General features: G+C 37.3%; 1 long non-coding RNA gene across 1 annotated transcript; it reads right to left on the reverse strand.

Moving 5' to 3' along the window:
• Positions 1 to 490: 490 nt before the first annotated feature.
• On the reverse strand, positions 491 to 16053 carry LOC147916227 (uncharacterized). The gene is made up of 3 exons (XR_015553091.1): positions 15863 to 16053; positions 1913 to 1950; positions 491 to 812 (listed from the first exon to the last, which is right to left on the reverse strand). It is a non-coding gene; the product is annotated as an uncharacterized LOC147916227 (long non-coding RNA).
• Between the last annotated feature and the right edge of the window lie 8745 nt (positions 16054 to 24798).

Raw genomic sequence — 24798 nt, forward strand, 5'->3', positions numbered from 1 at the left:
CAAATTAAAAGAAAACACAAGCAAAAAGAAATACAAAAATCTGTAGAATTCTAAATTTTAGGAAATAATTAATACCATAATTAAAATACTCTCCATTCAGAAAGGGATGATTTTATTGGTAATTTCTTCCAAAATTTGAGAAAATAATCTCATTCTATCAAATATTCTTCTAGAGAATAGAGATACATAATTTTTCAATATATTTTATGAAACCAGCATAACTTAGATACCAAAACCTTACAAAGATATTACAAAAAAGAAAAAGTATAAACCCATCTCTTCCAAGAAAATAAATGAAAAAAATCATCTCAAATATGAGCAATTTTGATGAGATAATATATTAGAAGAGGGATCTTATATTATTACCTAGTGGAATTTTTTTCAAGAATACAGGTGGTTTAATATTTGAATATTAATCAATTAATTACAAAAACTTGGAGGAGAAAAGAGAAAACTCATATGAATATTTCAATAGATGTATAAAGCACTTTGATAAAATTCATCACCACTTGTTTATCATAAAAATTTTTTATATACATACCTATAGGTGAAGACTTCTGTAATTTGATAAAATATCTAGAAAATAATATAAAGAAAAAATCACAGGTATAATGAAATATTGAATATTGTTTCCATAGAGGCAAAACAAGGATATTCCTGTGAATACCTGCATTCAACGTTTTGTGGGATACCCTGGCTAGTACAATATGAGGAGAAAAAGCAAAAGAAGTGTTATAAAGTGTGAAGTGATAAAACAGGAAATTGTCATTATTGGCAGATGATATAAGTATGTTTGTAGAAACAGCTGCACCCTGAAAAAATTAGAAATATATTATTAGATATAATAAATGAGTTTAGCAATGAGTTATACAAATGAGTTCAATACACAAAACTCAATTTCATCTGTATATATCAGCAATGCAATTAAAAATGAAATTTAAAAATATCTCACATATTTGCTATCAAGAAATATATGCCATTTAACAAAAGATGTGCAAGAATTCTACATAGAAAACATTGCTAGTATCATTTTCAAATAACTTAATTGATATAAAAGAATGCATGTTTCTAGATTAGGATTCTAACCATTGTTAAGATTTCAATTTTCCCAAAGTTTATCTATTACTTTGACACAATCCTTATAAAAATCTCATATTTTTTGTGCAAAAATTGACAAACGATTCTATAATTGATATGGAAATGTAAATGCTGAAAATTTGCCAATACATTTATGAAGAAGAATAAAACTGGAAGTCTTAGTCTATCAGATATCAAGACATTATAAATTTACACTAAAAAAACCACATATTGATAAAAATGACAAATAGAACAAATAAAACAAATAGAAATTATAAATCAAGAAATCGATTCCATACATGTACAGTCATTTACTGTGACATTTAAATGTCAAGAGAAAAAAGTAGTCTTTGTAAAAAAATTGTGGCAGGTCAACTGGACATCAGTACGACAAAAAAAAAGAGTCAATTCCAGCCCCATACTCTGCACGAAATCATTCCAAAATTGATTATACACCTAAATATGAAATGTTAAAAAATAAAACTTCTAGAAATTAAAAAAAATAACACAAGAAAGCATCTACATGACCATGGGGTTGGTCAAATAATTTCTTAAACTACATCTGAATAATCATCATAAAATTTATAAATTTATAAATGGTATTATATTAAAATTAAAACTTCTGTTCATCAAAAGACAGCATGAAGGGACTGAAAAGGCAAGCCATAAACTGTATGGATATTTGTAATACATATGTCAAAAAAGAGAAATTTTTTATATTTTATGAAAAAATTATATCAATCTATAAGAAAATACAAACTACTGATATTTTTAAAAATGAGTAGAAGACTTGAACAAGCAATTTACAGAGATCAATATTCAAATAGATAGTTACCTGATGAAAATATTTTGCAACTACTCAAATGACTAAACCTAAAAACAAACAAATAAAGAAATAAATTGTGATTTCCCAATTTAAAAAAGAAAATGGACAATATCCAACTTTGGTAAGAATGTGAAGAACTAGAAACCTCATATAACATAGCTATGCCTCTATAGAACACATTTTCTATAGAATGAATTTCAGAAATATATTATAAAATTAATATTACCTGATGACCCAGAAATTCTTCTCCTAGGGATATACGAAAACAAGCACAAGGATCTACCAAAAGCTCTGAACAAGAATGTTTATATCCCCTTCATTTATGATACCAACAAACTATAAATAAGCTCCAACTTCGGCAACATATCAGGTACGTGAATCATGGTATATCTTTAAAATACGCAGATTTGAAAAGTAAGAGCTAATCCACACACAATAGTATAGACGAATCTCACACACATAATGCTAAATGTAATAATCTAGACACAAAAGAATACTCATATGATTTCTTTATGAGATGTTCAAAACAGGCAAACATTCTCAAGGGTGATACAAATAAGAACAGCAGTTACCTTTGTGTTATGAGTAGAGGGAATTATTGACTCCGAGAGGGCCTCTTAGAGCTAGAAATAGTCTGGATCTTAATCTGGTATGATTTTATATAATTTTATTAATACCTAAAATTTATTCAGCTGCATATTTAAGATGTATACTTTATCATATGTGTTTTACATCAATAAACACATGAAAAATATTCACATTAAAAATTATATGTTTCTGTAAGAAAACATATTCCATAGGTACTCATTAAGCATATTGGAATTGTTGCCTATACAGTGAGAGGAGTGGGATGAAATGAGAGTGGAGTCTGGGGATACAAAAGAACAAACAACACAAGAAAGAGGAAATATATAAAGCAATGAACTAAATATTGGATACCAAAGGTCAGAGAATTGTATAATCTCTTTTCTAGTACAAAAATATCATCACGTTGCATATTGTTTAGTATTTTTCTGCAGTAATATTTTATGACTGTAAACTATTTTATGGCTGCCTGAATGAGTTCATTAACCACTATTGGTTAATCCCTGATGTGAGGAACATTTTATACATTTTCTTAGATATCTTTTAATAACCAGGTGTTCTCAGAGTTTTAGAAGAGTTTCTAAAGCCAGGTTGCTTGCTATATGCCTGTAATTATGCTTTGTTGTTGCCACAGTTTATTTTTGATTCAGTATAAAAGGCACCACTGATAGGTATCAGCTGGTATCTGTGGTGTTGTCTACTTCATATAAACTAATTCACAGAGTACATACATCAGTCTAGGCCGGTGGTTCTCAACCAGGGAAGATTTGGTCCTCAGCAGACGTTTGGTAAATGTCTGCAAGCATTCTTGATTGTCGTGACTGGGGCAGAGGTTGCTACTGGGCTCTAATGGGTCAAATCCAGGGAAGATACTAAACATCTCTAATGCACAGGACTACCCCCACAACAAATAATTAACTGGCCCAAAACATCAATAATGCCAGAGATGAAAAACCCTAGATTAGATCAACCTGTGACCTTGATGGAAGAAGACAAAAAAGACCACATTGTAATGTGTCTGAGAACAGACAGAAACAAAAATTCAGTGTGCAAAACACACACACACAAAAGCTTTCCACTCTCCCAGTAACATGAATGACTGCTACACGACCAATTACAGATCTAGGTCCACTCCATTGCTCTTGTCTACTAGATAACAATTATTGATACATACAGTTATGGACTTGTCCCTCCCCTACCTGACAGCACTCAGTCTAGTGCTTTTGAAATCTTTGACAATTTTGAAATCTTTCACAAATCATGTAACGTAAGCTCAAATCCTAAAACTTGTCTCTCCTATTTCTCTCACTGAAAGGCACCGTGATCCCCTATAATCTGTGCTGTTCTGTGTTGCCACAAACAATAAACCCAACTGTGTTTGACTACACGTCCTTGTGTTCCTCCTTGTGGTCTTTGGCTGGTGACCATTTTCAGTTTGTACGATTTTCTTTGCTGACTTTTAGAAAGTTATCCTTGTAAAAGAACCTTGAAGGGCAGCAGACTATGCTAACACACAATATGCCTCTTTGGCATAAGGATTATTTTGAGCTGATTATTACGACAAACAACAGACATAGGAGAAGCTCTGAAATCAAGGTAGAAGTTACCCTTTTGTAAGGAAAATTTATACTTATAAAGGAAATCTCTATTTGTAAGGGTGTCTTCCAGTCACTACCAGGAACAGAAAGATGGCTAAATCACAAGAAACTCTTATCAATGGAGAAGGTAATGATTTAAATCTGCATAAAAAACCTTACTCTTACTTACCATGCTTTTCCTGGTAACCTCCCCATAACTGGCCTCCAACATTTCTCTTTCTACTGTCCTTAGTTGAAGATGATATCTAAGCTGGAGTTCTAAGTCACCTCTGAGAGTTCATCATTTTTCCCTGGGTATATCCCAAGTACACATGATTTATACATGTTAACACACTTTTGTTTGTTTTTCTCTTTTAATCTATTATTACAGGACTCTCAGCCAAAAACTTTGAAAGGTAGAGGGAAAATTATTTTTCCTCCCCTGCAACCTCAAAGATGTTACTGAAAATGAGCTATATAAGTAACTGTTTGCCTAGAAAGAAAAAGTACTTAATTAATGATCAAACCATCTTGATTGGAGCTAGATGAATCAGTGCTTAATCAAGGAAAAAATATTAACACTCTCTCTCCTGTTAGATTTGATCTTTTAAGGTTCATACTTCTATGGAGCACTTCTTGAACAATACTTTAACTGTCTGTATCTTGTTTGTCTCTAAGACTGAAATGTTAGAAATTTTAAGGGCAATGACTATGCCACATTTAATTGTTTTATACCTAGCACAGTGCTTACAACAGTTTAGGAAATCAATAAATGTGTACTGTTATATTTTAGTTATAATTCTGGTTAAATATGCATTGACTACCCTCAACTGTATTGTAAGTGCTTTAAAGGCTAGAATAACATGTTACGATTTTGAGCACCAAACACAGGGGCTTTTTCTTTTAGGAGACCAATAAATTGTCCTGATTGATTTACATTTCTATACAATTGCATAGTGTAATTTACTATCATGATTAGTGAAACTAATGTGATGACATTTGATTGCAATTACAGGGAATTGGACATTTAAAAGTCCTCACCCTTAATTCATGATTTCAGTAAGAAAATTGTTGTTGAGCATCTATATGTACCACACACTGCATTAAGAGTTATAAGTTAGGAATGCAACCAGAAATAGAATTATCTCTGTCTTCAAAGAGCTGTGTATCATTTTATTTGGGAGTGAGGGACAAGCAACTAAACAAATAATCACAAAACAATAATATATGCTAAAATAGAGGTAGCAACAAACTTCTATGGATGAACAAGTATGGTTCATTTAACCCAGAAAGGTGGACGGGTATCAACCAAGACATGCCTTCTAGGGATGTTGACATGTCAGCTGAATTGTGGAGCATTGCTCAGAGTTAGCCGGTTAAAAAGGAGTTTGAGCATTTCAAGCAGTGGAAAGTTACCGTCAAGTTTAGAGAGATGATGAGAACGAATTTATGCTACTTTCAGCAAAATGCTAGCAAAATGGTTAAGTTTGATACAGAAGGTGAAGGAGGGAGATGGGCTGGAGTGTTAGACAGAAATGAGATCATGATGGGCTATGTGTCATTTAAAAAGTTGAATTATATCCTGAAGTAGAATTTTTACCTATATAATTGCATGATTTTACAATGTCTCTTGAAATCCCACTTTTCAAGTCCCATAGGCCAGACCCTCAATCCTTGCCATTCTTTCCTAGAAGTATTTATTTAGCTTCTGAATTTTTCCCAGTTCTTTGTAGATTGCCAGAGGGAATGAGACAGTGTGGTTCTTTCATGATAAAATGCCAGGCATGCAGTTAAAGTTCATAGCAAATGTTCCATTTGGAGTTTCAGCAGAGAGAAAGCTTCTAAGGCTTTGCCTAAGAAGATGCTAATCTGATATATTTAAATAGTGGGAGATGAGAGAAGAAGAGCCTCATTTCAGATTCAGTAGTGAGTGACTCTGAGAGAGCAGTATTGATAGACCTTCCTGAACCCCCAGGAAAGCCATTAGGCCCATGATATTAAAGTCCCTTAGCTTTAAACCCCAATGCTCTAATTCCCAACTTAAGCAACATCACCCTTCTGCTTCTGTTTTGTATGCTGGCTTCATTATAGAGTTTCTACGGGAGTGGCAAATTGTTGGGAGTTTCCTTCATGCCTGACTTCCAACATTAACCTTTAGGCTATCATATTGCCTAAATTAAGTACCATAAAATATAAATAAACAATCAGACTTTAAACATGATTGCACCCTTTATGAAGCATGTAGAGAGAACTCTCCTCTAACAGGCTTTATATTGCAAAGTCGCTGAAACATATTTCATACGATTTCTCACTTGGACTTGGTTTTAGACTAAAGGCTCCTGTCCTGTTATTGCAGCCTCCAAACCCAGAAGGAGGATAAAAAATGCTTTCTGTTAGCAACTAGTAAGATGGGCTGAGTTGTGACTATAGCAGTAGCTTGAACTGCACTAACTTGTCCTTTTATTGTTAAAGACCCTGTTATGGATTAAATCGTGTCCCTCCAAAATTCATATGTTGAAGCTCTTACCCTCAATGTGATTATATTTGGGGATAGGGCCTTTAGGGTAGTAATTAAGGTTAAATAAGATCATAAGGGTGGGATCCTAATCCTATAGGACTAGAGTCCTTATAAGAAGAGGAAGAGACACAAGAGATCTCTCTCTCTGCACACCAGCACAAAGGAAAGGCCATTAGAGGACACAGTGAGAACGTAGCTGTCTACAAGCCAAAAAGAGGAGATTCACCAAAATCCAACCTTGTTGTCACCTTGATCTTGGACTTCAAACCTCAACTACTGTGAGAAAATCTGTTGGTTGTTTAAGCCACTCAGACTATGGCATTTTGTTATGGCAGCCCTATCAGACTAATATAGGCCTCTTCAGTGGAGGGCTGAGACAATTTAGAGAAAATGTGTTGGACTGCCTCTACAAAGACCCAGAAGGTACCATAAAGGACATAATTAAATATGTTTCTTTAGTCACTGCAGTAGGCAACCTCTAGAATGGTCCCCCACATTCCCCACATCCCAGTATTCATACTCCTGATAATCCTCCACCTCTTTGAGTATTAGTTTGACCTACTAATTTCCTTCTGGAGAATAAAATGTGGCAATGGTGATAGGATGTCATTAGCTTAGGTTTGCCAGATTTAGCAAGCAAAAATTCAGGATGCCCAGTTAAATTTAAATTTCAGATAAACAACATTTTTTTTTTTTTAGTATAAGCATTCCCCACATCACATTTGGAATATATTTATACTAAAAAAATATTGTTTATCTGAAATTCAAATTTAAGTGGGTATCCTGTATTTTATCTGACAACGCTAGACTAGCTCAACTAGAAGGTGAAAGAAATGATGGAATGTCACTTCCAAGATTATGTTACAAAAAGATTGTGGCTTCCATCTTAGGAGCCCTCTCTCAATCACTTGATCTGAGGAAAGCCCGTTGCCCTGTTGTGAACTCCCTATAAAGAGGCTATTTTGGCAAGTAACTGAGTGATGTCCCTGGTCAGCAGACACCAAGGAATTGAGGTCTGGCAACAGCAGTGTGAGTAAGCTTGGAAGTTGATACTTCCTCATGCAAGCCTTAACATGACTGCATACCTGGCCAACACCTTCATTCCAGCCTCCCGAGTCACAGAGGCCAGCTAAGCAGTGCACATATTCCTGACCCACAGAAAGAATGAGACAAACACGTGTTGTTTGGGGCTGCTAAACTTTGAGTGATTTGTTATGCAGTAATAGATCATTAATATAATAATTGAGCCCTCTCAAAATCAGTCATCTGGTTTCTTCTTTCCTGAAAAGCAAGGGAAAGGCTCCACAGAGGTAACATGACCCCTTGAACTTGTTACACCTCTGCCTGAGACACCCTGTTTCACTCCAATCCTCAGTCCTCTTCACTTGGTTCTGCAACTGGTTATCCTTTAGTATACAGCTTAACTATCACCTCTTCCAGGAAGCTTTCTCTGCTTTTGAAGCTCCACCTTATACATACCATAACACATTCTAAATAGTCATATTGCATTTACTGCTATACTGTATTGCAGTTTTACATTTTTTTCTTCCTTTTGCTCTCTTACTAGTTGCAAGTTTTTGGCCTGGCACTGTGTCTGGCATATAGTAGGTACCAACAAAGAGTAGATAAATGAGAGGGATCAGAGCAACATTTAAAAAAATAAAAGATCAGGGTTTTGGCCTGACTCTCCACAATTTTGGGAGGCGAGATGAATCCTAATTGTGTTCCATCTGAATAAAATACACAGAATACTCATTGAAGAGGAGTGTGGGTGTGGGGGATCTGGAAGCCTTCACAACCAAGGAGCATTGGATGGAGAAAAGTGTGAGGAGACAGAACGAAATGACAATTCATGTGTTTTCCATAAGGCTGAACTCAAAAATGGTATATTTGGCCAAGAACGTGGGCCAGATGGCCTAATGTTGAAATCTGAGTCCTCTCTCATATGGCAATGTGGTCTTGAGAAAATAACTAAGTGTCTGTATCTTGATTTTCTCATCCATAAAATAGAGGTACAGTGGAAAAAAAGCTAATGCATAAGTGTTGGAACAGTACATAGAGTAGGCTAAATAAATGTCCCTATTAAAAGGAATATTCCTGTGATAATGTATATCTCTATTATAAGAAATAATACAATGATGAACTGTTAGAAGTAAAGCAGTGGAATGGACTCTGTCATAACAGCAATACTAATGGTTACTGAGCACTCGCTCTACACGGGGCATGTGCTAAGAGCCTCACATATATTAACTCAGTCCTCATACACAACTCAAGAGGGAGGTACACTTTCCTTCTTGGTGTTGCAGATGATCTGACAAAGCACAATACAATTAAATAATTTGTCTAAAGACACAGAACTAGTAGAGGTCAGAGCTAGGACTTGACCCCACAGTATCAAGACTCAGAGCCTGGGCTATTAACCACTTTACTACCCTGTCTCCCCTGCAGAGTCAGTTTCCATTCCCCAAAACTATTCTAGCATCTGCCACCCGAGATTTTGCTTGGATAGAAAGTTGAGATAGCTAGTTTTTAGGATCACCACAATGTTTTTTTAGGTTTCTATAATTGTTTAAGTCCCTTTACCCTACTCATCAGTTTTCTATTTTATTCATATAATTATTTTTAAAAAATGTGTACTGGAATGTTCTGTGGGAGATAAAGCTAATTTTTTTTTCAGTTTGAATTTGTTTCCTTTATGATCTAGAAGAGAATGGCAATAAATTTTGTATACATAATCTATCTTTTTGGTTGAGGGCTGAAAACAAAGTTCAGGCTCATCTTGGCTATCAAGCTTTATTGCCAAGAAAGAGTTTAGAGGTGGTACAGACATCAACTGTAGTTGTTCCCTGTTGTGAAAGGAAGGACAGAGGCACCCAGAGAAGAATGTGTCAGAAGAAGCATAGGTCACTGAATCTAGAGAGTCAGTAGGTCTGGGTCATATTTAAGGCTAGGATGCTAGAACTGGTCAATACCTCGAACACCTAAACTCTTTAGGGCTCCCCAGATATCTAATGAGGAGTCAGGTTGGACTTCCCGGACCCTGTCTCTGTGAGTGAAGGTTTTAAAGTGTCTATACTCTCAAGACAAATCAGAACGTATCGGTGTACTTGAGCTGTGAACACAGGAATGAACACTCTGGTTACATACATATTGAACATCTATTATCTGTGAGGCAGAGTGCTAAATAGTAAGGATACAGAGATAAATGTACCTCAGACACCTGATGAGTTAGAAATGGAAGCATGTCATTACCCTTTCATGAGTGTGATAATAGAGATATATACAAGTTGCCAGGGAGCAGACAAGATGTAGTACTTTATGGGATATTACAAGGTGGATGATTTTTTAATACAGTTTTGAGAGGAGTCTGTGAGCTGTATGAGATTGAGGAGGGTGTTCCAGGCAGAGGGCATGATTCGTGCAAAGATAACAGCATATCATATCAGAATATCAGAAAATGACACATTTGGGAACCTGAAAGTGCTTCTATATGGCTGGGGTAGGAGATACAAGGGAGTAGTTCAGTAGGAAGAGGATAAACAAGCAGAAAAGGGTCAGTTCAAGAAGAGCATTCTGTCTTGTGCTCAGGAATCTAGATGTTATACCACAGATAATTAGAACTCAATTAAAAATTCTTCACAGCACAAACACAGAAAAATTCATTTTAGAAATTTCAATTGGAAAATAATATTTAGAATCAATAGGAGTGCCAAGAAAGGAAGTTACTGATATAGTCAAGTAGGAGACGATGAAGACTCCAGTTAAGGTAGCAATATGAGAACGGATTACAGAGAATTTAGGTAACGGAGGAGGGAGAGTAACTTGATGATCAGTTAAGTGAAGCAGATGAGGATAGAAAAGAAACAATGTTGATTCTAGATTTCTGGCTTGGACGGCATGATCAACAGCAGTGTAAAATCTTTAGTGTGTTTAAAACTCTACTAGTAAGAAATTACATTTATCTTCTATGAACAAGGACCTGAGGGCACTGGCAAATAAGGATTGTTTTCTCCTCACATAAAAGTTTTTCTAATGTTGACAGTCCATGACTACTATGAGAGATCCAAGAATTCATCAGAGATCTATGCCTTTTCTCTTTCCACTAGCCATCCTGTGTGTTGTTTCCAGCTATAAGGTTGCCTTATAGTTCAAAGTTGGTGCAGGAATTCAAATTTTCATATGTATGTTCCACGGTATGCACCACTCTCCCCCTTTTTAAAGAGGCTTTCTGAAAATTTTATATAACTTTTCTGGTTATCTCATAACCAGATAAATAACCAAATAAATATCTCATTTATCAGACCCTGGTCATTGGGCCTCACCTAGGCATACTATCTGCTCAGACTCTTTACTTTGGTTAACAATGTGCACAGGTATGATTTAGGGTCCTATTCCTAAGGCAGAAGAGGAGAATATGGGGCAACTCTTGATCTCAGTAACAAATAAAGAAAATTCGAGTTTGAAAGAAAAATGATCCTATCTCGCTTTGTAAACATTGCAAAGCCTACCAAATGCCATGCACAAAATAGAGCCTCAATAAAGTTTATTAAATTGTTTTGAGCCATTTTAACCATGTGAGTTTCTCTTTTAACATCCTTGGGTCTTCTTTGTTTCACAAATTCTACCACATATTTCGACCAAGATTATATAGTTCGGGAAAACTAAGAAATTTTAAATTTGTTTCTTGGTTGTTCCAAGGGTAGACTTTAATTTGGATTTGTGTGTGTTTAGAGGGCCATAGCTGGACCTACGCAGATGGGTGTAGGTATAGGAATGAGACTACTTTATACTGTTTGATTTTTGAAATATATTCCCCTCCACTACCACCACACACACACAAATTAAATACTACTTTATTGCTTTACTGAACTAAATTATCTCTTCTTTCTTTATTGTCAATGTTATTCTTCAGCTTTGGTTGTTATCTTCATTTTTTTGTTTGTTCTCTTTTACTTTCACTTCCAAGAAAAACTGGATGTCTTTCTTGGAGGGAAAAATATGATAATATTTTCTGCATAAAAATGTTATTTTTTGTGTGTTTATGGTTTAAATCCTTGTCTACATTGTTGAACATGTACAGACATGTATTTGTTTAATAGATGTCAAGTCCTCAGCAATAGTAACCAAGGGAGTTCCACGTTTAAGCTGTCAGTAAGTCTCCCGGTAGGACAGGCCCCAAAGGTATAAAAGGAATGAAAGGGTTAGAAGGATTTGTTGTAGGCCCGTAGCCACTATTATAAAGTTAACACAACAGTCATGCTGAGCTCAGTGCCTAGCAATACGCATGGCATGAGGAGCTTGTGGTAACTATGTGGGACATTCTCTGAATCTCTCTGGTTCTCTGCCTCCCTGGTCAATGTCTGGGATCTCAATGTGAGGGTAAAGTTATCTGACCAGTTTGGGTCAAGGAGTTTTGAGTAGATGTGACAAACACCATTTAATTGCTGGTGCAAGACTCTGGAGAGAACTCCCTTCTGCCTCTAGCAGAAGCTGAACTTCAAGATGATGGTAGAGTGGAACTCCTAAACCATGATGGTCACATGACACGAATTAGGATCAAATCTTTATTTTTTTAATTACCTCTTTTTTTTCCATTGTTGTTGTTATTGTTGTTACCCAAGTACAATCTGACTATCCTGAATAAAAGACATCTCAATTATCTTTGTTTATAATGAATGAGGAAACAACAATGAAACAATAGGTAGTACTTTGCTTTTAATTTAGCAAGAAAGCCTGTTTGCAGGAAGTGACTTAATTCACTGAATGTGAGAGATTAGATTTGGAGATTTCATAGTGGGATTGCTTCACTGGCATTCTTATAAATCAACAAGAGACTCCTATTGCCTCAACATCATGACCAGACTCCCCATCCTGATTTTCAAGACCCTCAATCACTGGCTATAGCCAAGTTACCCTAATTATCCCACAAGTTCCCACTGCTTCTGTCCCACTAATTGCTTCATTAATTAGCGTATTGTATGCTAATTCCTGCCTTTCTGCTTACACCTAGGCATCTGCCCTCATCTTTACTGCTTTCTCTTCTCCCTTCTTCATAATTAAATCCTGGGAGAATGTAAGTGAAAATGACAAAGTAAAGACTTCCAGAAAATCTCTCTGCCATAGGAGCAATGAGAAAAGTTATAAAAATGGTCAAAAATCAGCATTTCAGTATTCTAAAATTTGTCTGATTTTCGTCTGTCTCAGGACATTCACAGGCAGAGGTTTAGGCTCGCTCTGTCCAGTTGGGGTTTGCAGAGAGCATACAAAATGGAAGAATTCATGCTAAGGATTTGGCACAAGAAAATGAAGTTACGGGTGTATCTGACAATGCCTTAAAGCAGCACCCATAGAACACTGAAAACCACAAAAACCACAGACACACCCAGAGATAACTAGATGGCACGACTGCAGACATGGATAAGATGTGGAAGCAGCATAAAAGGGAGAAAGGAAGGAACTCTGATGCCAATGAGCCACCCCAGAGAGGACGATTCCCTGCTGGTCACCTTGCTGATTTCCGTGCCTCTTGTTCTTCCCTTTGGCTGGACCGATTTCCTGTTCCGACTCCTGTGCCAAGGGCTTTGTGGATTTTTGTTCGTAACCCCTTACATATTGAATGCTGTGTTTAGTGTTAGTTAATATGTTTTTATGATACTCATATGATTTAATGTGTGATGTTTGATTGAGTTTCCGTAAAGGAACACCAGGCTGTTACCGCTGTCCCCGGACCTCAGTCACTTGTGGCGAGATCCTTTGAATTTACTCTAATAAATTCTGGCATTGTGGAAAGACACAAAAGGGAGTGGACAACCAATTATTAACTGCTCATTACAGGGTTAGAGACTCAAACACTAATTACCCACTTCTGCCCAGCTTCTATTGCCTAAGAAAGGGATGTTATTATTCTTGGAGGCCCTTGAGTGAGGGCTGAGGCCTGAATCCTGAGCCCACTGGAAGCCCAGCCCCTACTGCTTTAACCCCGGACCTAACAGGTCAGAATTTGGACTGTCTTCTTGTAGAGAGATGGACCAATAGATGGATGATGGAGGGATGGATAGCCATAGATGAACAGTGCCTTGCACACAAACTGCTGAGTGGAAGCATTTCAGTGAGCATGACAGCCTGTGGCACGTCAAATAAAGAAGTTAACTAAAGTCTTGCAGCATTTGTTCAAGAAAAATGGCTGAATCTTGCTCAGAGGTATAAGCTCCAAGGCATTTTAACTTGCTGTTTCCCATTCCCCTCTTTTCAGCTCCAGAGTAACCTTGCAAACCAACAAATGTACTCTTGGTAAAAACCAACAGCAGCCAACCAGGCAAAATGAGGTTGGAGTTCTTTTATAACCTCATTCTCAGAAAACTGTCATTATTTAGCCTGTGTGGTGGTTCACTGGAAGAGCACTTTCAAAGCTGTCTTTATTTGAACTGATTTGGAACTTGCTCAATGACAAGAGGCTTGCCCCCAGGGATGTTTGTTAACAATTAAAAAAAAATTCTTACTTCAAAGATGCCTGAGGCATTGGATAAAAGTTGGGAAAAATAATAGGCTAACCGAAATGCTTAAAAGCTGAGAAATGATGGGGGCCGGCCCAGTGGCTTTGTGGTTAAGTTTGCATGCTCCGCTTTGGCAGCCTGGGGTTTGCAGGTTTGAATCCCAGGCCCGGACCCACACACCACACATCAAGCCATGCTTTGGTGGCATCCTACATACAAAATAAAGGAGGATGGGCACAGATGTTAGCTCAGAGCCAATCTTCCTCAGCAAAAAGAGGAAGATTAGCAACAGATGTTAGCTTAGGGCCAATATTCCTCACCAAAAAAAAATTTTTAAAAACTGAGAAATGAGCTGCCCATAGGAGGTTGGAAAATTTCTGACATATTCTTTGTAATCTAGAAGGCCACACACATGTGTAGGTCTGTGTGCATGCTCAAGAAACAGCTGAGAGAGATCTAATTTCTTATCTCTACCTGATGCTGAGTCTCTGTGCAGACAGGAAGTGAAGGTTAAGGCAAGGGGGTTTGGTAAACCATCTGGACCATTGTGGAAGGTGTGCTCCAGCACTCACACAGAACACCTCAGGAAAGGCAGGGGGACACACTGGCTCTAGGAGTTTAAGGAAATCTCTGTCTTATCGTTAGCTGAGCACTAAGCTAACTGAACAGAAATTTCAATGGCCACACATAACAAAATTATAAACATTACAGATTTAGTTCAGAAAATCCACTAAACAAACAAACTACAACATCAACAACAAACAGTAGCAGCAACAATTCCTGGAGAAAGACAAGAATTTGATTTCCATATTTACTTCACAATATTTCATAAAATGTTCGGTTTTCAAAAAAGATGATGAGATATGTAAAAATAAAATCCTCTAAATTAGAAAATGTAGATCACACACAGGAAATAAAATCAATAGAAACTGTCCTTGAGAAAGACCAGACTTTGTACTTACTAGAGAACAATGTTAAATCAGTTATATTAAATATGTCCAAATAAATAAAGGAAATCATGTCTAAATAACTAAAGAAAAATATAAGAATGATGTCTCAGAAAATACAGAATGTAAATAAAAATATAGAGATTATTTAAGAAAAGAATCCAATAGAAATTCTGGAGTTGAAAAGTACAAAACTAAAGAGAAAACATTATTAGTGAGACTTATCAGCAGATTTGAGCAGGGAAAAGAAAAAAAAGTCAGTGTACTTCAAGTGTATCAACTGAGCTTTACCAGTCTGAAGAACACAAATAGAAAAAGAGTGAAGAGGGGGGGCGGAGTCAAGATGGCGGCGTAGGCAGACTCTGAACTCACCTCCTCCCGTGGACACAGCCAATTTACAACTACTCGTGGAAAAATTACCCCTGAGACAGAACTGAAAACTGGATAAGAGGAACTCCTGCAACAACGGACAATCCTAACTGGGGTAGAAGAGGCAGAGACTCCCTTCTGGAGAGGAAAAACGCCGCCTTCACAAGCCGCCAGCTTCACGGCCGCCGGGAGCAGCTCACAGGTACGCAGCCTCCCTGGAGACGCAGGGTCCTGAGCCGGGGAGCGCCCCCGCTGTGGGCATTTTGTGGACCCAGCACAATTGAGACCAGCAGCATAATATCTGACTTTGCCTGCTACTAAAGCATTGGGTAGCACCCCCAGAAAACCCGGTTCACAAAGAAACTAAAACTGGCTCTTAAAGGGCCCGCGCACAAACTCACCCGTTCCAGAAAGCATCCTAAAATCACCAGAAAGAAAGGTGCACAGTGCTTCGGTGACAAGAGACTCACCTAATAGGCCCTGAGTGCATCTCGGTGAGGGGTGAGACCTCTCCAGGGACTGGGACATTGGCGGCGGCCATTGTTGTGGCCTGGTGTGAGCATGCTGACACAGACGCCATTGGAGTTCTCCCTGAGACCTGCTAGCCCAGGGTCTGCTCCACCCGCTAGAGCACAGATTTAATCCAGCTCAGCCAGGGCAGGCAGCCCACCCCAGAGACTAGCCCCACCCAACAACAAGCCCTCAGGCAACATGTGGGCCTGCATAGATTGGTGACTGGATTCTCTGCAGCCTGGCAACTGAGCTGACTTGAGCCGGGCAGGGTGTGCACAAGGAGCGGGTGGAGAGTGTGGGGCAGTGGCAGAGTGTGTGGGGCTCCCGCCGTGGAGAGACTGGGTCCACTTGGGGAGGTCGGGGCGCTCACACGGGGCAGGACTGTGTTGACTGTGTGTGTGGACCTGTGGGCGGCAGGGCTTCTCAGCCACAGAAGACTTGTACTTCTCAAAGACCCACATAGGAGGTTTGCTCCACCTTCCAAAACCTGAAACAATTGGGTGCTCCTGTGCCTGAGGCCAGCCCCACCCAGCTGCAATCCTCAGAGAGCTGACAAGAGACCTAATAGGCTAGAGGCTTACAGCAATTGTAAGACCCTGAGCCTAACAACCTGCCACGGTGGGGGCCTACTCACTTAAAAGAAATACTGCAACACAAATGTGGTATTAGAACTTACAGCCAACTGTGCTGGGGCTCCTCACACCTGATAAAGAGACTGAAGGGCCCACAACAACTACAAGCAGCTGAGCATTACAACAGCTGGCCAGGAGCATAACTCAGCCTCCCTGGGCGCCCACAGGGAGAGCAAACAGGCCACAGCAGAAGGATACACGTAGCCCACATAGGGGTCACCCCTGGAACATTGAGAACTGAGGGAAGCACACTGGAAGCCTCCTAAGCCATCACTTACATAAGGTCACCTATCCAAGAGCAGGAGACGTAGCTGACCTACCTAATACGTAGACACAAGCACAGGGAAAGAGGCAAAATGAAGAGGCAAAAGAATACATTCCAAGTAAGGGAACAGGACAAAACCCCAGAAAAGGAACTTAGTGAAACAGAAATGAGCAAACTACCTGACAGAGAGTTCAAACTAAGAGTGTTAAGGATGCTGACTGATCTGGGGAGAAGAATAGATGGACTCAGTGAGAATGTCAACAAAGAAATGGAAGATATAAAAAAGAACCAATCAGAAATGAAGAATACAATACTGGAAATGAAAAACTCATTAGAGGGACTCAAAAGCAGAGTAGAGGATACAGAAGAACGGATCTGTGAGCTGGAAGAAAGACTAGAAGAAATTACCCAAGGTGAACAGGTAAAAGAGAAAAGAATTAAAAAGAGTGAGGACAGTCTAAGGGACCTCTGGGACAACATCAAGCGCACTAACATCCGTGTTATAGGTGTCCCGGAAGGAGAAGAGCGAGACAAGGGGGCAGAGAATCTATTTCAAGAAATAATAGATGAAAACTTCCCTAACCTAAGGAAGGAAACAGACATCCAGGTACAGGAGGCACAGAGAGCCCCAAACAAGATAAACCCAAAGAGGCCCACACCAAGACACATCATAATCAAAATGTCCAGAATTAAAGATAAAGAGAGAATCCTAAAAGCCGCAAGAGAATGTCAAGTTACATACAAAGGAAACCCCATAAGGCTATCAGCTGACTTCTCAGCAGAAACCTTACAGGCTAGAAGAGAATGGCATGATATATTTAAAGTGCTAAAAGGAAAACTTACAGCCAAGAATACTCTACCCAGCAAGGTTATCGCTCAAAATGGAAGGAGAGATCAAAATTTTCCCAGATAAGCAAAAATTAAAGGAGTTTGTCACCAAGAAACCAGTGTTACAAGAAATGTTAAAGGGACTGATTTAAGGGGAAAAGAGAAGACCACAAATAGGAAAAATTATCTATTTCCACGATTAGAACGTAATGGATACAAATGCACAAAAAGAGGTTGGATATGATATCAAAAACATAAAAGGAGGGAGGAGGGTAGTTAAAGAGTACAGCTTTCAGACAGAGGTCAAAACTAAAGTGACCATCAATTCTGTATAGAAGAAGTAAGGAAGAGAGAAGGACTACTAAAACACTGAGGAAAAAAAAAAACACTTAAAAATGGCAGTAAGTACATACTTATCAATAGCTACTTTAAATGTCAATGGACTAAATGCTCCAATTAAAAGGCATAGGGTGGCTGACTGGATTAAAAACAAGACCCATATATATGCTGCATACAAGAGACACACTTCAGACCTAAAGACACTCACAAACTGAAAGTGAAGGGATGGAAAAAGATACTCCACGCAAATGGCAATGAAAAGAAAGCTGGGGTAGCAGTACTCATATCAGACAAAATAGACTTTAAAACAAAAACTGTAAAACGAGACAAAGAAGGGCATTACATAATGATCAAGGGAACAATCCAACAAGAGGATATAACACTTGTAAATATCTACGCACCCAATGTAGGTGCACCTAAATATATAAAGCAATTATTAACAGACATAAAAACAGAAATAGACAGTAACACAATAATAGTAGGGGACTTTAACACTCCACTTACACCAATGGATAGATCATCCAAACAGAAGATCAATAAGGAAACATTGGCCTTAAACGACACACTACAACAGATGGACCTAGTCGATATATACAGAGCATTCCATCCAAAAACCGAAGAATACACGTTCTTTTCAAATGCACATGGAACGTTCTCCAGGATTCATCACATATTAGGCCACAAAACAAGTCTCCATAAATTTAAGAAGATTGAAATAATACCAAGCATCTTTTCTGACCACAAAGGTATGAAACTAGAAATCAACTATAGGAAGAAAATCAGAAAAGCCACAAATACATGGAGATTAAACAAAATGCTACTGAACAACGACTGGGTTAATGAAGAAATCAAAGAAGAAATCAAAAAATACCTGGAGACAAATGAAAATGAAAATACGACATGCCAGAATTTATGGGATACAGCAAAAGCGGTTCTAAGAGGGAAGTTTATAGCAATACAGGCCTATCTCAACAAACAAGAAAAATCTCAAATAAACAATCTAACAATGCACCTAAAGGAACTGGAAAAAGAAGAACAAACAAAGCCCAAAATCAGTAGAAGAAGGGAAATAATAAAAATCAGAGCAGAAATAAATGAAATAGAGACCAAAAAAACAATAGAAAAATTAATAAAACCAAGAGCTGGTTCTTTGAAAAGATCAACAAAATAGACAAACCTTTAGCTAGACTCGCCAAAAAAAAAAGAGAGAAGTCACAAATAAGTAAAATCAGAAATGAAAGAGGAGAAATTACAACAGACACCTCAGAAATACAAAAGATTATAAGAGAATACTATGAAAAACTATATGCCAACCAATTCGACAATCTGGAAGAAATGGATAAATTCTTAGAATCATACAACCTTCCAAAACTGGATCAAGAAGAAGTAGAGAATTTGAATAGACCAATCACCAGTAAGGAGATCAAAACAGTAATCAAAAACCTCCCAAAAATAAAAGTCCAGGACCAGACGGCTTCCCTGGTGAATTCTACCAAACATTCAAAGAAGACTTAATACCTATCCTTCTCAAACTCTTCCAAAAAATTGAGGAGGGGGGGAAGCTCCCTAACTCATTCTACGAAGCTGACATTACCCTGATACCAAAACCAGACAAGGACAACACAAAAAAAGAAAATTACAGGCCAATATCACTGATGAACATCGATGCGAAAATCCTCAACAAAATACTAGCAAATCGCATACAACAATACATTAAAAAGATTATACACCATGATCAAGTGGGATTTATTCCAGGTATGCAGGGATGGTTTAACATTCGCAAATCAATCAACGTAATACACCACATTAATAAAATGAAGAACAAAAATCACATGATCATCTCAATAGATGCAGAGAAAGCATTTGACAAGATCCAGCATCCATTTATGATAAAAACTCTGAATAAAATGGGTATAGAAGGAAAGTACCTCAACATAATAAAGACCATATATGAGAAACCCATAGCTAATATCATCCTCAATGGTGAAAAACTGAAAGCTATCCCTCTAAGAACAGGAACCAGACAAGGATGCCCACTGTCACCACTCCTATTTAACATAGTATTGGAAGTCCTAGCCAGAGCAATCAGGCAAGAGAAAGAAATAAAAGGGATCCAAATTGGAAAGGAAGAAGTGAAACTGTCACTATTTGCAGATGACATGATTTTATATATAGAAAACCCTAAAGAATCCACCAGAAAACTTTTAGAAGTAATAAACGAATATGGGAAAGTTGCAGGATACAAAATCAACATACAAAAATCAGTTGCATTTCTGTACACTAACAACGAAGTAGCAGAAAGAGAAATTAAGAATACCATCCCATTTACAATTGCAACAAAAAGAATAAAATACCTAGGAATAAACTTAACCAAAGAGGTGAAAGATCTGTACACCGAAAACTATAAAACATTTCTGAAAGAAATTGAAGAAGACACAAAGAAATGGAAAGATATTCCGTGCTCTTGGATTGGAAGAATTAACATAGTTAGGATGTCCATACTTCCTAAAGCCATCTATAGATTCAATGCAATCCCTATCAAAGTTCCAACAACATTTTTCACAGAAATAGAACAAAGAATCCTAAAATTTATATGGAACAACAAAAGACCCCGAATAGCTAAAGGACTCCTGAGAAAAAAGAACAAAGCTGGAGGTATCACACTCCCTGATTTCAAAATATACTACAAAGCTATAGTAACCAAAACAGCATGGTACTGGCACAAAAACAGACACACAGATCAATGGAATAGAATCGAAAGCCCAGAAATAAACCCACACATCTATGGACAGCTAATCTTTGACAAAGGAGCCAAGAACATACAATGGGGAAAAGAAAGTCTCTTCAACAAATGGTGTTGGGAAAACTGGATAGCCATATGCAAAAAAATGAAAGTAGACCCATACCTTACACCATACACAAAAATTAACTCCAAATGGATTAAAGACTTGAATGTAAGACCTGAAACTGTGAAAGTTCTAGAAGAAAACATAGGCAGTACGCTCTTCGACATCAGTCTTAGCAACATCTTTTCAAACACCACATCTGACCGGGCAAGAGAAACAATAGAAAAAATAAACAAATGGGACTACATCAAACTAAAAAGCTTCTGCACAGCAAAGGAAACCATCAACAAAACGAAAAGACAACCTAACAATTGGGAGAAGATATTTGCAAACCATACATCTGATAAGGGCTTAATCTCCAAAATATATAAAGAACTCATGCATCTCAACAACAAAAACTACCAACCCAATTAAAAATGGGCAAAAGACCTGAACAGACATTTCTCCAAAGAAGATATACAGATGGCCAACAGACACATGAAAAGATGTTCAAAATCACTAACTATCAGGGAAATGCAAATCAAAACTACAATGAGATATCACCTCACGCCCGTCAGAATGGCTATAATTAACAAGACAGGAAACAACATGTGTTGGAGAGGTTGTGGAGAGAAGGGAACTCTCATACACTGCTGGTGGGAGTGCAAACTGGTGCAGCCACTATGGAAAACAGTATGGAGAATCCTCAAAAATCAACGATAGAACTACCATATGATCCAGTTATTCCACTGTTGGGTATTTATCCAAAGAACTTGAAAACACCAATTTGCAAAGGTACATGCACCCCTGTGTTCATTGCAGCCTTATTCACGATAGCCAAGACTTGGAAGCAACCTAAGTGCCCATCAAGGGACGAATGGATAAAAAAGCTGTGGTATATATACACAATGGAATACTACTCAGCCATAAGAAACGACGAAATCCAGCCATTTGTGACAACATGGATGGACATTGAGGGCATGATGCAAAGTGAAATAAGTCAGAGGGAGAAGGTCAAATACCGTATGATTTCCTTCATTAAGTAGTAGATAATAACAACAATAAACAAACACATAGGGACAGAGATTGGATTGGTGGTTACCAGAGGGGAAGGGGGGAGGGAGGAGGGTGAAAGGGATAATTGGGTACATGTGTGTGGTGATGGGTTGTAATTAGTATTTTGGTGGTGAACATGATGTAATCTATGCAGAAATAGAAGTACAATGATGTACACCTGAAATTTTTACAATGTTATAAACCAATGTTACTGCAATAAACAAAAAATTAAAAAAAAATAAAAATAAAAAAAAGAAAAAGAGTGAAGAAAAATGAACAAAACAGAGCTTTAAAATTATGCTAGACACCATTGAGCATAGCAACAAGTATATAATGGGAGCCCAAGGAGAGAAGAGAGACAGGAACAGGTAGAAAGAATATTTAAAGAAAGAAAGTCCAAAAATTTCCCAAATTTGATGAAAAATATTATACATATATTCAACACTCAACACTCCAAGTAGTATAAACTCAAAGATATCCACATGTAGACATATAAGCAAACTGTCTAAAGCTAAAAATTAAGATAGAAAATTTTGAAAGCAGCAAGAAAAAAGTGATTTATCATATACAAGTTATTCTCAATAAGATTAACTGCTAATTTCTCACCAGAAACCGTGGAAGCCAGGAAGCTGTGGGATGTCATATTCAAACTGCTAAAAGAAAAATTGTCAACCAAGAATTTTCTCTCTCTCAAATTATCCTTCCAAAAAGAAAGATAATTTAAGACTTTCCCAGATAAAGAAAAACAGAATATTCATCACTAGTGAACCTACCTTACAAGAAATACTAAAGGGAGTCCTGAAATGAAGGGACACTAGATGGTAACTTGAATTCCCATGAAATAATAAAGAGCTATGGTAAAGCTAACTATATAAGTAAATGCAGTATAAATATATAAAAGACAGTATATATGTATTTTTGTTTGTAATTCTTTTTGTTCTCCTATCAAATTTAAAAGAAAACAGCATAAAGTAATAATTATAAGTTTGTGTTGATGGGCATACAAAGTTAAGGATATATATAACAACAGTGATAATGCACAAAGGAGGGGGAAGGGAATATAGCTATTTAGGGGAAAAGTTTTTGTATACCATTGAAATTAAGGTGGAATTAATTTAAATTAGATTGTTATAAATTAAGGTGTTCAGTCATTAGGAAAGTAACTATAAATATAGTAAAAGGAATAAAAAAGAAATTAAAATGATTTGCTAGAAAATATCCATTTAACGTATTTAAACTCTGACCACGGTTTGAGACCCATTTCTCAATTATTCCCTTCCTTTCTTTGACTACTTCAATCTACAATGAAGCTGGCCTTCCCTGAACAGTTTCTGCTTCCTTCAACCCTTAGAATCACACAGCTTAACAGTTAAGAGTCTGATACAATGGAAAAAACTTGGGCTTTGGAGTTAGAGAGATCTAATATTCAATTCTTGCACCATCAGAGGTTGGTTAGGTTAGTGCCAGGCTAGATACATCATCTCATGGAGTGTTTGTTTAAGTTCTTCTCTTCACTGAGAAATGAAGGTAATACTCTTGAGTTTGCTGTGTTTGGGGAAGATTAATGATACTCAAGCAAATGGCGTGTGGTAAGAAGCTAATACTATTGTTATTGTGGTCTGCCCATTATATTTCACAACTTACTCTTGCCTTATTCTTATACCTTTCATTCTTTTTAGTTCTGCCATTACACCTGGGAGAATGCCCATTAGTTTCTAATGACTCACAGCACCTGTCAGTTTTTAATTTCACAGTACCTGTCATGTTTAATTTCCCCAGGAGCTCTTGCCAGCTTGGAGTTCTTTCAGCATGCAACAATGGTAGAGGTTTATGGTAAAATTTAGAAAGTTGAGTAGAAGAGGGGGTAGTAGAATCCAGGAGGAGCTGTTACTAAGGATTAAAAGCAGCAACTAAGAAACTCAGATCAAGTGATTTTCTACTTTATTTGCAAAATTGCATTCTACTCATGGATTTTTATGTACAATGCAGAGCATTACTGTTTTGAGGACAGAATAAGCAACAGTTTTGCTCATGATTAAAGGTAGGATAGCCCATTCATTTCACTCATATTTAGCAAGTTAAACCCAGCATCTAATAAGAAGCAGCTACCTAACAATCATAGTTGACAACTTTGAATATACAATCAAGATACTCTCATTCCAGCTTCTCAACTTAGTCAGGTCGTCCCTTTTTTTGATAACTCAGCTAAAGCCCTAAATCATATATTCATAAAGTATTCAGATTAAAAAAAGCCTTTCACTTGTATGATATAGGGAAAAAATCAGAACTTTTAAATGATTGCAGCTAATGCTGAGGGCCATTAAAAATGTGGTTGGGTTATATTCATATTTTCCCAAAGGATATTTAAAAGTAGATAATTTTATTACCCCCCAAATGAGTTAGATAATTAATTACGTATCCTAATGTGATTTATTAATAGGTGCTCAGTATTAAATAACATCAGCCCTTATCCACGGGGAATTAATTTGTACTCAGAGCAACCAGAAGTGAGAAAGATATGAAACAGATGATGTTTCAGTAGCAAATGAAATAAGCTATAATAACTTTACGTAAATAAAACTATTTTTAAGCCTTCCCTTGAGTTGTATTTGTGTCTCCCAGAGGCAGGTTTGCTGCGCTCTGCTTCTGTGGGAGGCCAGGGGCAAGAGAACGTTGATTACATTTTCAATAACCTCAAGTGCCTCATATGCATCTCAATGATATGTTATACTTTGGTAACAGATGAAAAACAACCTGGTGAAGGCCATTATTTAGCATTGCTTCTGCATTACAAGAGAAGCGCCAGAGTTTCCAGACTCCTTTTCAGTACCATGTCTATAGGAGACTTGAATTCTTATCAGGGAGAAATATAAGTATGAGAGATGCAAGGACTTTTGGCAAATGGCATCAAAATTCTTAGTGAAAGGTTTTGTGCATATTCAGGTGGT

This window comes from Ceratotherium simum, chromosome 9 (genome assembly GCF_057802395.1).
Source record: "Ceratotherium simum simum isolate JZ-2026a chromosome 9, ASM5780239v1, whole genome shotgun sequence".
Lineage (NCBI taxonomy): Eukaryota > Metazoa > Chordata > Mammalia > Perissodactyla > Rhinocerotidae > Ceratotherium > Ceratotherium simum.